The sequence below is a fragment of the Lissotriton vulgaris genome, chromosome 9 (assembly GCF_964263255.1).
Source record: "Lissotriton vulgaris chromosome 9, aLisVul1.2, whole genome shotgun sequence".
Taxonomy (NCBI): Eukaryota; Metazoa; Chordata; class Amphibia; order Caudata; family Salamandridae; genus Lissotriton; species Lissotriton vulgaris.
The window spans coordinates 1,062,800,100-1,062,813,704 of NC_141697.1; the positions used below are offsets into that span (position 1 = coordinate 1,062,800,100).

A 13,605-nucleotide genomic window follows, 5' to 3' on the forward strand; every position below is an offset into this window, starting at 1 on the left:
GTTTTGAAGTAGATATAGAACTAAAAAACACAGAGAGCAACTGCAGCTATTTGGTTGCACTAGATCAGGTTAAAAGCAAACGTTCAGGCCAACCACAGTGGAGCATGGTTGGAAACGGCAACCAGGTTTGTACCAGAGGCAAGTTTGCCTTCTGAAATGGAAACTTTTTTGCAGGAAAAGTGGTCGATGATATGTCTGGGCAAGCTGAATCCTAAGCAGGGCTCGACAGTGGCAGATTTCTGGGAGCGTGGTCCCTGTGTGGTCAATGATGAAAGCAGTAGAGTTCATAGTGGGCAAAGTGTGGCCCTAAGATGGCCTCTATGTTGACGAATTGCTGCACTGTATCGGTCCTGATCAAGTCTTCTATGTTCGGACTTAAAAACTTTCTGGAAGACAGATCTCATTCAGCAGGGCAAACCAACAAGCTGAGGCTGAACGCCGATTCAAAGTTGCCAGCTGCGTCTTAGACAGCTACCCTTGTCTCCTCTCATTTTCCAGGCAGAACGTTTGCTAAAAGTTTTAAAGTCCCAGCCCTTGCAGTTTGAAGAAGGGAGAAGTGTACTGTAACACCAAGGGCCCAGCACCTGATGGACACCACTGGGGGTTTAGTGGTCTCTAGAAGAGGCAAGCAGCAGGGTCCAGCACAGGTCTAGTTGTAAGTGGTCAGCTGTGCAGGAAAAGGCACCTGTAAGCTTGTTGTATACCTATAGCTCAAACAGGAGGTCACTCAACTGACCCTTGGAGTCACATTTGGGATCCTGGATTCAAGCAAGCAGGCCCAGTCTTCCTTCAGGGTCTGCAGACAGCTGGGCTATTCTTTTGTGTCTTCCCTGGTCCAAGAGTGTTCTGCGGAGAGGTCTGTGGGTTCCACTTTTATGCCCAGTGCCAGTGTGGGTGGAGGGCATGCATCTGTCTCCCCTTCTTGACTATTAAGTTGAAGTTTAAATTACTAATGCAATGAATCCTTTAACCAATTTACTACCCTCTTCCAAACTGAATTTTGCACTTATTACATATAATGGTGTAAACCAGTGTTAACCTATGGGATAGCTAGTTTTTCCACTGTGAAAAATGCATTTAAAGTTTTTTTACTGCCAGGACACAGTAACACGTTTTAATACTATGAAGCCTGATCTATGTTCTTTTAGGCCTACTCTAGGGGGGACTTAGAAGTATTGATAAGGAAGGTTTAGGCTGGTCAAAAGAATTATTTTGCCAAGTCAAAATGGCGGTTAAAAACTGCACAATCATGCTGCAAATGGCAGGCTTGGAGGTATGTTTTAGAGTTCTACTTTAGTGGGTGGCACATTGAGCGATGCTACCCACTACTAGCTTTCAAATTACAGGCCCTGGGTCCATATTGTACCTTATACTAGGAACTTGCAACTAAATTAAATGTGCCATTTAGATATATGCCCCTTTTTCCCCCATGTTTAGCAGGGAGGAAACTATCACTCTACTACTGGTTAGGAGAAGTAAAGTGCGCAGAGTCCTACGGTCAACAAAAGCGACAAAAGAAGCCAAATATCTGGGGGAATGCCACACAAACAATGGTCATTTCCAACAGTGGTGCATGCAAAAATTATGCAACGGGTTCCAATAAGTGTTTTGTAACTTACCTCCTTAACCTAGGTCCTCAATGCTTGAGTTCCCTACCTACATGTGCAGGGAATACGTTCAGTGCACCATTGCTTGAGCAGGGTAGATCATGTTACTGTAGCCCCACACAACTCATTAAGCATGCCTGTTGGAGTGATGTCCGTGCTTCTTGGGTTACTAACCTTAAAGTGCAAAGGGATGCAGTGGTAATCCAAATGATCTTTAATTAATAAGATGAATGATGAATGATTGCTAGATACTGGATATATATTTAACAAGAAGTTGGCGGCGCGCAGAGCAGAACGAGCGTGGCGGCGCACCTACTGCCCCCTCCTTAAAGCAAATTATTGCCTGGTACTCAATGAATACAAAAGGGACATATTAAAAGCAAAAACTGAGTATTTCTCTGGTAGAATCCTGGCAGCGGAAAATCAATCCAAGGAAATATTCGCTACAGTACACGAGCTCGCTGCTTCTGACAGAGTGATTTCTAAAATCCCCCGTCTCAATCACTCTGTAACTCCCTTAACTCCTTCTTTATTGAGAAGGTAGCTCTCATTAAGGCCAACATCCCTCCTTCACTCCCAACATCGACCACTGTTCACCCGCTCCCCTCTGCTCCACTCCTCACTCAGCTTCCCCCTTGACACAAGAAACCCTCCTCCCCTTACTGGCCCGGGTAAAATCGGGTTCACCTCAGGACATCGGCCCGGCATTTGCCCTGAAAGAGATCTTTTCTAACTGCTACTCCCCTCCACTCACATTAATCAATCATTCCCTCAAAACTGGCATTGTCCCGAACGCCCACAAATCAGCAGTTATTATTCCGATCCTGAAAAAGGCAGGCGCCGATCCATCCCTGCCGGCTAACTACTGTCCCATTTCCCTTCTCCCTTACCTGGCGAAGGTCTCAGAGGCTTATGTTACCGGGACTCTGAGCTCCTTTGTGGAGTCCACTGGCCGCCTTTCCTCTCGTCAGGCGGGCTTTCGCCCACTGCACTCAACCGAGAAGGTGGTAGTTTCGGTGATGGACAAACTGAGGGAGGGCATTGCCATCTGCCTCCCCCAGGCCCTGGTCCTGTTAGACCTGTCCGCTGCGTTCGACACAGTGGATCATGACATTCTGTTGACCCGTGTCGAGGCGGCGGGCATTGGGGGTACGGCCCATGCCTGGCTCCGGTCCTTTTTAACGGACAGGGAGCAGGCCGTCCATCTGGCCGACTTTGCTGCCCCTCCTCGGAGAGTGACTTGCGGCGTTCCCCAGGGCTCCTCCTTGTCTCCCCTGTTATTTAATTTATACATCTCACCCCTCATTTTTTCTTTACAGCAGATGGAGGTCTCGGTGTTCAATTACGCCGACGACCTCCAACTTATCTTCAACCTTTCCCACTCCCCCACCTCTGCCCAGAATTTCCAGAAGGTGATGCTTTTCATCCAAGATTGGATGAACTGCAACCACCTCAAACTGAACCCCGACAAAACCGAACTGGTTTTGACTGGGGGTGGTTGCAGTCCTTGGTCCCCTTCCTTCTGGCCCCACTCACTTGGTCCCACTCCCCTCCCGGTTCCTAAGGTCAAAACCCTGGGCATCTTTATCAACTCCCAGCTTTCCCTTCACACGCAGGTTAACTCAGTGGTGTCTTCCTGTTTCTTTTCCCTCCGCACCATTCGTAAGGTTTCCCGTTTTTTTTCTGCTCCCGCCCTTAAGCTCATTCTCATGGCCATGGTGCTATCGGAATGTGGTCTATAATGGCGCCCCAGACTACCTGATCCGCCGTCTTCAACTGATACAAAATCAGGCTGCCCGCCTGATTTATGGTCTCCCCAAATTTTACCATGCCACCCCTCTGTTGCAGTCTCTGCACTGGTTACCGGTGAAGGAGAGGGCTCTTTTCAAGTTGGGCTGCATCACTTATCAGGCTAGGTCGGGGACTGCCCCCGCCTTCCTTTGTGAAGCTATTTCATCTTATCTTCCGGCCAGAGAGCTCCGCTCCTCTCACCAGGAGCTCTTGTCAGTCCCCCGCTTCAGGAAGCAGAAGTCCGGTGGGGCGAGATTTGCGGTTCTAGCTCCATCTTTTTGGAACTCGCTTCCTCTTGCCCTCAGAGCTTCAACCTCCTATCTGGAATTCCGTAAACACCTCAAGACCTTCCTGTTCTCCAGATCCCCAGCAGTCTACCTTCCCTCTCTGCTTCTACTGGTTCACCGCCGTCTAGCGCCATGAAACCGTCCCGGTATAAGTGCGCTTAATAAATATTTTAAAATTCAAATTCTAAAAAATGTATTTTAAAATAGTTATTTTAAAACTTGAATCTACTGCATGCAGTGTTGTTTAGTAACATCACAGAATACAAAATTAGCACCTTAGCAGTTATGGAACGTCCAGCTCCAGTGCTGGACGTTCCATTGCGCAGATGCAGTTCGAACGTTCAACGGCCGACGGCAGCACTCCCGAGGTAGTGGTGCCGTCGGCCGCCGAACGTTCGAAGCACTTAAGGGGTTAGAAGCAGCTAAGCGTTTCACAAACAGTGAAAATAACAGGAAAAAACTGTAACACTTTCACAGTTTGTAGCCCTTAACACCCTCCTTGTGCTATCTCGAGGCGATGTGCTAGTTCTAGCGGCTGAATAAATAATAAGTCTGTTTCTAGAGTTTTAGAGGGATATGCATACCTGGGACAAGTTTTATTGGCTGTCTGGAATTGTGTGCCAGCCTCTTTTGAGGGCAAGTACATTGTGTTTATTCATGGCCAAACATTGCCCTGGCACCATTTAGTGCATCTTGAACCTCGCTGCTATCTTCTTCGGTTAATATTAAATCTGGTGCCACGTCACCTGGCTCTGCGCTCTGGGTTAAATTTCACTCTGTTCAGTTGTCCGTTCTGGGGGTATATAGGATTTGACCACTGGCTTTTAACCTGCATTGCAGAATCAAATGGGGATTTTAAGACACTAAGAGGCCTATTAGGATGTCGGTTGGTAAGCCTCCAACTCCTTGTCGGAGGCTTACCAACCAGCCTCCTTCGTTTAAACTCCGACCCCCTTATTACAAAGAACTGGCCGATCCATCAGACTGGCTTCCGACGGGTTCAAGGAGCCCATCGGCCAGTTGGAACCACCACATAATCCCTAAAACAGAGTTTCCCCTGTCGGGATTATGATGTTAGTTTCCGTCAGGCTTTCCATGTCGGGCTTTCTGACATGTAAAGCCTGTCAGAAAGCGACTTTGGGGGCCCCTAACAGGGCCCTCTTTTCTCACAGACAGGCTAACTAAAATGGAAATTGCAGCTAAAATGTAACCTGTCCTGCATGTGTTTAAAACTCTTCAACTTTCTACTAAAACTAAAATAAAGAAGCTTAAAAGGATGTGATTAAAATAAATACAATATTTAATTGTGAAGGGGAACAATCATGACCTCCATGGAATGAAACTAAACAATCACTGGGTGTGTTTTTGCATGAGCTTGCTTATCATAACTTCATGACACATTTACAGAACAGAATAATATGCTAAAATGTGCATTTGATGGAATCTCAGTTCCTCACTTGTTGCATGTTCAATAACAAGTTTCCATGTTGAAATTAAAGGGGTCTCTGCATTGGAAGATATACGTTTTATAACAGAAAGAGATGACTTTGCTTAGAAAGGAGTGTCTTTGAATTCACACACTAGTAACTATTAATATAATCAGGGGTTTCAAAAATTGGTTTCTGGGCTTGAATAGAGTTTATTTAGCCTCAAGGTGATGTTTAGTAAGATTCCGCTAATACTAAAAGCTGCTTACACCTTCACTTATTTTCTGAGTTCGGATTTTCCCTCATTCTCTGGAGATGCCAGTTTACCCACTGCTGAAACCTACATTTACAACATTACGACAATCTTTGTGCCTATCGTACTCAGTGACTGCTCTTCTTAAAACCACAATATGGATCTGCTCAACAAGCAAGAGTAAGACATGAACACAAGGAACTGAAGCTTCAATACTCTGAACCAGACTGCTGCAAGAAGTCATGAACGACTATAAAAGTGTGATATTCAGCCTAAGATGTAGACTTTTCTGCTGGAAAATAAAAAATATGAGCATGATAGAACCACAGGCACAACCTTAGTACAAGAGGTATTGTGTAAAATTAAAGAGATATTAAGCAAAGAATGACACTATGACAAAACCCCAGGGTTACATGAGTGAAACATAACTAAAGTATCAGATTGTATTGGATGTTTTCATTGTAATGTTTGAATATCACTTGGCTGTTTACTCAGTAGCCTGTTTACTGCGAGTTTTTGTCTGGCACTCCGTTTTTTTTATTTTTTATCTGGTGTTATGTTATTCTGTCGCAGTTTTTCCTTTCTCCAATAAAGCGCCGGGACACTCTTTTTGAGTAGCCGAGCGCTATATAAAAGAATAAATAACATAACATAACATAACATATCACCAGTACTGCTGAAAACCAGAATTACGTTTTCATTGCACCCCCGGCTTCCTTGATACGCACGCTATTGGGCCTGTACACTTCCCATACATTCTTTCTGTGTTTAGTGACTCATCCTGTAAAAAGACCTGATGACTGCCAACAATGCTTAGTCCTTAGAGAAAACCTTCATTTTCAGAAGTTGATTCAGGCACACATCCAGTTGGGCAATGCTCGATGGAATAGACAATTATATGAGTAGAAATGAGATTTGTGATTACTTTGGCATCATGGTTCCCTACTGGCAGTCCATTTCCCACCCTATTTGTTTTTTTAATTTAGTACTTGTTTTAGTTCAACACACAAGCAGCTTTCCCAAACAGTATCTGGTTTGAGAAAGTAAATAAGAGAAAAACGAGAAGTATGTGATTCACAGGTTTGAAATTGTTGGGATTCTGGACATGTATGGATATCATGACTCCCCCTCTAGCAGCTTGACTGGAGGGCACTGGGTTGAGCATGCCATGAATAATGTGAACCATTGAATATTTGTTTATGGCTCCTTTTGACATGATGGAAGGTATTTAAATACCACCTCTTGCAATGGAAGGGAGGGAGAGTAATGAAGAGATGGATGGATGAGTTAAGGATAGGCGGAGCGAAGGATGTATAGAGAAAAGGACGGATGAAGAGATCGATGGAGAGAAAGAAGGATGGATCTAGAAAAGAATGAATGGAATGATATATGGAAAAAATGAAGGAAGGAAAAATGGATGGATAGGAGAAGGAAGATGGATGGCGAGAAGAAAGGGTGGATGAAAAATTAAGGAAGGATGAGAGAAGGATGGATTATTGTATGGATGGATGAATAACAAGAATGATGGATGGATGATTGTGAAAGTACAGAAAAGATTAAAGGAACTCATGATGATAAAAAGATGAAAAGAAGGATTGGTAGAAGAAAGTAAGTAAGGCCAATACACAGAAAGAACAAAGGAGAGAAGCAAGAAATTAAGTTTCACGATTTCAGAATTTCTTCAGGTGGAGCAATGCCTTGAATGGATGCCGTGCTCAGTTGCATCACTAGCTCGCTAAGTGCTATTTGGGCTGTGGTTCAACTTAGGCGTGTGCAAAATTATGCATGTACCATGTTTATCATGCCTAGGTGTGTGCGAAATGTGTATTGCCAACATCACTGTTGATGTTGTGCATGGAAAATAAAAAAAGAAACTGAAACAAACACGTAAGTAAACAAGCAAACAAGAAATTTGATTCAGTGTTCAGAATTCTGAGCTGCCCTGGAAGTCCTGACGAGGGCTTATTTGAAGATTCAAGCCCAACCAGGGCTCCATGAGGTCGGATACATTCACTCGAACACCAACCAGTGTGCGCAGATTACAAGAAAAGCTAATTGCCTTCCTCTGGAGTAGTAGGGACAGGATATGGGTTAACTGAATTTCATCTGGTTGTGCTCCCTGGATGGTACATGGCTTTTGGGATGGTTTTATAAGCAAGCAACCAGATAACCAGTCTCTATTCTAGTGAGGTGGAAAGCTCTGGCAGTCCCCTTAGCAGAGGTCCAGCAGGCCCCGGGGCGTGGTCCCCATGGGCCGGGGTTCCATCTGCTGGGCTGCTGTGTTGCAAAGTGCCCAGGACTGGATTGTGCAGGCTCACTGAAGACCTCCCTACTTTGCTGGGATGTAAAGCTCTGTGACTGGGCCCTGGATCAGAGCTCCAGTTGGCCAGAGGGTACAGCTTCCAATCTTCTGGGCTCCATTGCCAGGTTGCTCTGTAACTACGTACCCAGCATGGGTTTCCGCAAGTCCCAGGAAGCCTCCCCTTCTTCACTGGGTGACGAAACTCCAACCGGGCCCAGATTAAAGCTCCAGCAGGCCCGGGGGTGCGAGTTCCTGGTTCTGTGTTCCCTTCTCTGACCACTCTGTTGCAAAGAAGGGTTCTGCAGTCCCCAGGGAGGCTTCCCTTGCTTCTCCGGGTTAAGGAGCTCCAACCTGGGCTCGTAATACAGATATGGCGCACTTTCCAAGTTTGCGCCATGGCACACCATAAAGCAGGTGCGTCTAGTGCAAACAAGGAAAGTGTGCCCTATCAGGAAGAATTTGCTGCCTTCAGCTGTTTTATAGCTGCTCCGAGTTTCTCTGTGCAGTCGACAACCTGCATGCACTTTTAAAAAGGATTAGAGATCCCCTTGCAGGCGGGTGCAGTGATTGGCTGCGCCTGCCTGCAAGGGCATGTCGGGGAGGGGGTCCAAGAGACATTTATTCCTTGAAAGGGCTGCATTTACAAGACGCACTGAAAGTGAACCACCTTTTTGTGGAGCATTAATAGTGCATCTTCTAAAGGCATGTTTGCCTCTGCACCCACGTCGGTAATATGGCACAGGCGCAGAGGCAAAGTGATTCCCTCAATTGCATGGTGCGGGCCCCTCATACAAAAGAGGGAACGCCCTCTAATGGTACGCTGGCGCTATAGATGATCCAGCACTATCTCTATTACCGAAGGAGCCGTACAAGCATTTTCAGCCCCTTCTGTAATGCCAAAGTGCCCCGGGGTGCAGAAAGCGGGTGTAAATGCCCTTTGCGCCCCTGGGGCACTTGTGTAATAGGTCCCCTGGCATGGGTCAGAGCTCCAGCAAGCCCTGGATCACAGTCCCAAATGCTGGCCAACCTTGTCGCAAAGGGCTTTGGATGGTATTGTGTCTCCACCTCTATTAATCATGGAGCAGTGGAACAGAGTTGAAGTCCTGGCCTGAGCCTCTCCCCCCTCGAGCAGCACACACTCCAACTGCATCACTAGTGAGTGTATACACTTGAGGCCATCTTCCCACTCTAATGTCCTGCATGGTCTCTGGTGCAGCACTTTGTCGGTCGGCCTGCTTTCTATCTCCAGCAGAAGGGAGGGTGCAACACCGCAAATCATGAGGTGGGCGAGAAAACACTAAGGGGGTTATTAGGGCACTGGAGCCACCATCACAGAGTGAGTCTGCTCGCGTTCAACCTGCCGTCTCCCATCGGCTCCTGCTGAAATTTTGTCAGTTGCTGGCTGCAGGGCCTGTGGTTCCTGCCCACTATCATCTCTACTTTTTAGGATTTAAACAGCGAGAGCATGCACTAGCTTGCGAGATACTGTTATCAAAAAGAGGACTTGGAGCCCACGCGTTGCTTACCATTTGTTGGCTTGCGAGTGACTCTTCTTTGCAGCCTCGTAATTTGTCTTGGCAGGCAGAACATCATTTCCGTTCCTCTCTTGAGTAGGGATCAAGCACTCATTGATTCAGCTTAATCAATGCTCGTCCCCTGCCCCCGACGTGATTGTTCTGTTTAACCTTTAGTGTCCTGCAAGCAGAAGGCGTGTGACTGGTAAAAACGTGACCAGCAGGACAAACAATATTACACAGATTTATTTTCTATAGTTAACTTTCTTTTATTTTGCCAAGTCTTGTTTTCTCACTTTGCATTCATGCTTTCTTTTATTTTTGCTTGTGGGCACAGTTCTCAAAAGACGAGGATTATTTTATTGCAAAGAGACATTTTTCTTTCTTACTTGTAATGTCTGAAATGATGCTTTAATTCATAATTGTGTAGAACACTCATCTCAATCCAATGCACCCAGACCAGACCAACCAATCCACCCCACTCCAATCCACACCATTCACCCCAATCCACCACAACAATCCTCCCAACCCACCCTGCTCCACTCCAATACATCAAACTCCAATCCAAAACAATCTGCCTCACCCCAATCCAAAACAATCTAACCCCACTCCATTCTTCGCACTCTAATCTTCCCCACTCTAATCCAAAACAATCTGCCCACTACAGTCTGCTCCAATCCAAAACAATCAGCCCCACCCAATCTATCCCATTTCAATCTTCCTCACCCCAATCCAAAACAATCTGCCCTATATCCGCCCCTCTCTGATCTGCCCCACTCCAATCCAATCCACCTCACCCCTGTCCACCCACTCCATCCCAATTTGCCCCACTCCTATCATCTCAATCCACCCCATTGCAATACACCTGCACCAATCCAATCTACCCTACTCCAATCTAATCCACTTTACCCAAATCCTTCCCATCCCACCCCAGTCCACCCCACCCCACTTTAAACCACCCCACTCCAATCCACCCCAAACCACTCCAATCCACCCCACTCCAATCCAAAACAATTTGCCCCACTTTAATCCAAAACAATCTTCCCAAATCCAAAACAATCTTCCCCACTCCAATCCAAAACAATCTTCCCCACTCCAATCCAAAACAATCTTCCCCATTCCAATACCCCCACACCAATCCACCCCACTCCAATCTAATTTCCCCAATCCAATCCACCCCACACCACCCATCCCAACCCAAACCACCTATACCAATCCACCTCAATTTAATCCACTCCACCTCAATCGAGTTCACCCCAAACCAATCCTTTCCACTCAATCCAATGCCCCCAACTGCAATCCAATGTACTCTCCCCCCACATCAATCCAATCCACCCCAAAACAATCTGCCCCACTCCAATTCAAAACGATCAACATCACTCCAAAACACAACCCGGTCCGTAGGTAGGTTTCACCTACCTACCTACGGACCGGGTTGTGTGCGGGTATTATGCCTTTTTTAGACTATATGAACATGTTATCGAGTGTTCCACTTATACTGCCTTTTTGAAATATTCCGTGTTGCTTGAGGAACATAACCTTGACTATGGATTTGAAGCCCTGAAGAAGTCTCCTAGTGAGACGAAACGCGCTGGCTATGGCTATGATGAATTCGTCTATGGAAGAATTTTCGGTTCTGTGAATAATAAAAATAATTTTTGGGAACAAGAAACACATCTACTGAATCTGAATACCCTTTTTTTCCCCCTATGTGAAATTTTTCTTTCAAGTTATTTGAAGTGGAATGTGATATCAAGTTTTATTAATACTGTGTATAGAGTGCTGAAACCACTTTGTTGCTATATTGAATTTGTTGCTTTTTTCCTACATTGTGGTGAGTAGAGAGGGAAGTACTCCCTGGTTTCCTGCACCTTCAACTAAACAAGGGGACACTTTTCATTTGTTGGGTGCGGATTTTATTAGCCTCTGCCCTCTGTTCTACTGTGTATGGTTATAGAAATATATTCAGAACTCATGGCAAAGTCTTTCCATGCTAAGGTGATTTTATTTGGGATATCCCCCACAGAAACAAAACCTGGTTCAGCGCTTTAAAAGTTGTGGGAAAAGCTGTGAGTAGCAAGATGGCCCCAAAAACAGAGTGACATGAAATATGCAAAACAGAAAAAATAACTTTGTGCCGCTCCTATGCCCTGTGCGTATGAGCACATGTCACGCTAATGACATCTGCTGTGTGGACCAGAAGCATCTGGAAAGGTGGAGCTGAGAGAGGATGCGGTCTAGCATAGAGCGGGTGACTTCAAAATCTGGGGAACCGAGTTCGAGTCTCGGCAATGACGCTCAACATCCGGTGATTCTGGGCATATCACTTATTCTCCCCGTATCAAAACAAAAATGTATGTGTCCTTGTGTTAGGCAACTGGTGCTAATGTAAAGCGCTCTGATACCCGATACCTTCGGGTCAAGTTCGCGCTATATAAAACCTCTGCGAAAAACACGTTGAGAAGGTGGTCATTATGCCCAGCACACTCATTCCTTGAAGTTTGAACGGTAATGTTTGCAGTAACTGCAACAATAGCTTGTAATGTCTTGTAATTTCGTATTCATCAAGAGATCCGTGGTTCTATGTAACCGCTGTCCAAAATGTTGGTTTCCAATACTCTTCTGGCGAATAACTTTCATTCTTAGGTTTGAGATGCTTCGTGCTACTGTGGGAACATATAGTAACCTATTTTTGGGGAAAGTGGTCTGTGTAATACCAGGAGCAAGAATGCTTTGAGAAAGCAACCTGTTGCTTCTATAATGTAATACAGACTAAGAAGGAACCTTGTATCCCTTCCTGAAATGCTGCCTGTTTATTCCAATGTAACTAGAATGGCGTTTTTATACTTTTCATTTCGTAGATTACTACTGTAGAGTTTTATTTCCTTACGATCCCAACCTATCACGTTTTTTTATTCTTTTAATGTGGCTTCTGATTCACAAACCCCCATTAGAGCTTGGTGACTCCGTTGATCCAGTAAAATGCTTTGATTTTCACTGTACGTTTTTTTTTTGTTCAATAAATTTATTAAATTTTAAGAAAGAAAAGAAATAATTAAATAGAATATAGAGTAATACAAACAAAATCCAGTGCTGCATTAGGCATATAATACGTACGTACGTATACTTTGTGTACGTTTTTATGGTCTGGCTTAACAGAGCAGCTGGCGCCAGACAATTATGTGAGCATTACATGGGAGGGGCTTTCTCTCCACCCACATGGGAGCCAGGAGTATATATTTTGATTGTGCAGAAGTTGTGTGCTTCCACAAAAAAGTGCTTGCATTCTAAACTGCTGTGATCATTGTTTTTATAAGGTCGAACCCAACCAGACAGTGCAGGTGTCTGGTTTGCTGAAGACATCTTGGGACCATTCAGAAAAGCTTCCCTGGGAATGCATTCAGCCTGTTGCTTACCATTGGCTTTGAGGTTTGTAACTCAAATTTTCTGGCTTTCTATTGGCTTCCTTTATTTCTTTTAAACTGTCCATTGTGAGTTTGTCCCTTCCAAGCAGCAACGCCTTCTCACACTACTTCTCCTTGTATTCTTCCACGAGTGCGCTTTTCTATAAACAGGCCTCTACATCTGGTTGTTATCTTGCCACATTTGCTGTGCATTCAAAGACAGAGGTCAAATGTTAGGCTCTGTCTTTGACAGGAGCTTGGTGTTTACTTTTTTTTTCTGTCTTCAAAGTGAGAGAATTTATGTGACAACCTTGCTGGATACTGGGGGTAGGAATTGGTGCTTTTCTTGTACACAACATTTAAATGAACTGTGCAAGTAATTCTGAATATTTATGAATTTGGAATGCACAAATGACGCATATTTTTTGGTAATTCTGAAGTGTGATGGAAACAAATACTTTAATATGATCAAGACAAATCAATTCACTAGGTGATGCCATTTCCACACATTATCGTTTGTGTGCTCTATAGGTTTATTAGTAAAACTGTGTCTATGGAAATGTAATGGTAATTTCAATTCAAAATGTGTTGTTTGTTGTGGCAATGTGCGATCACACTCCACTCTATGTCACCCCACTCTGTGGCAGTGCAGTCTACTCTTCACCACTGCACTATTGCCATTTCACTCTACTCTGCACCACTCTACTCTATGCCAGTGCACTCTACACCACTCCAAGCTAGGCCACTCCTCTCTTCTCTGTACAACACCACACTGCAATGCTGCACTCTAGGCTAATGCACTTTACGCCATTTTGATCTACTCTGTACTACTGTGCTCTATGCCACTGCACTGTATGCCACTGCACTCTAACCTGCACCACTCCACTCTAAGCCACTTCACTCTTATTCTGAAACAATCTACTCAACACTACTGCACTCTACGCCACTCTATTCTGCAACACTGCACTCTCCGCCACTCTACTCTGCATCACTGCACTCTGCACCACTGCACTCTGTCAC

General features: G+C 45.0%; 1 protein-coding gene across 1 annotated transcript in view; it reads left to right on the plus strand.

Annotated features, from left to right (window-relative positions):
• The window catches only part of EOGT (EGF domain specific O-linked N-acetylglucosamine transferase), a 273,584-nt gene that overhangs the window by 20,800 nt on the left and 239,179 nt on the right, over window positions 1-13,605 (plus strand). The window contains exon 3 of the mRNA XM_086936837.1: window positions 12,499-12,610. The gene's annotated coding sequence lies outside the window, so the exon portion shown is untranslated. The remainder of the gene's footprint in view (window positions 1-12,498; window positions 12,611-13,605) is intronic.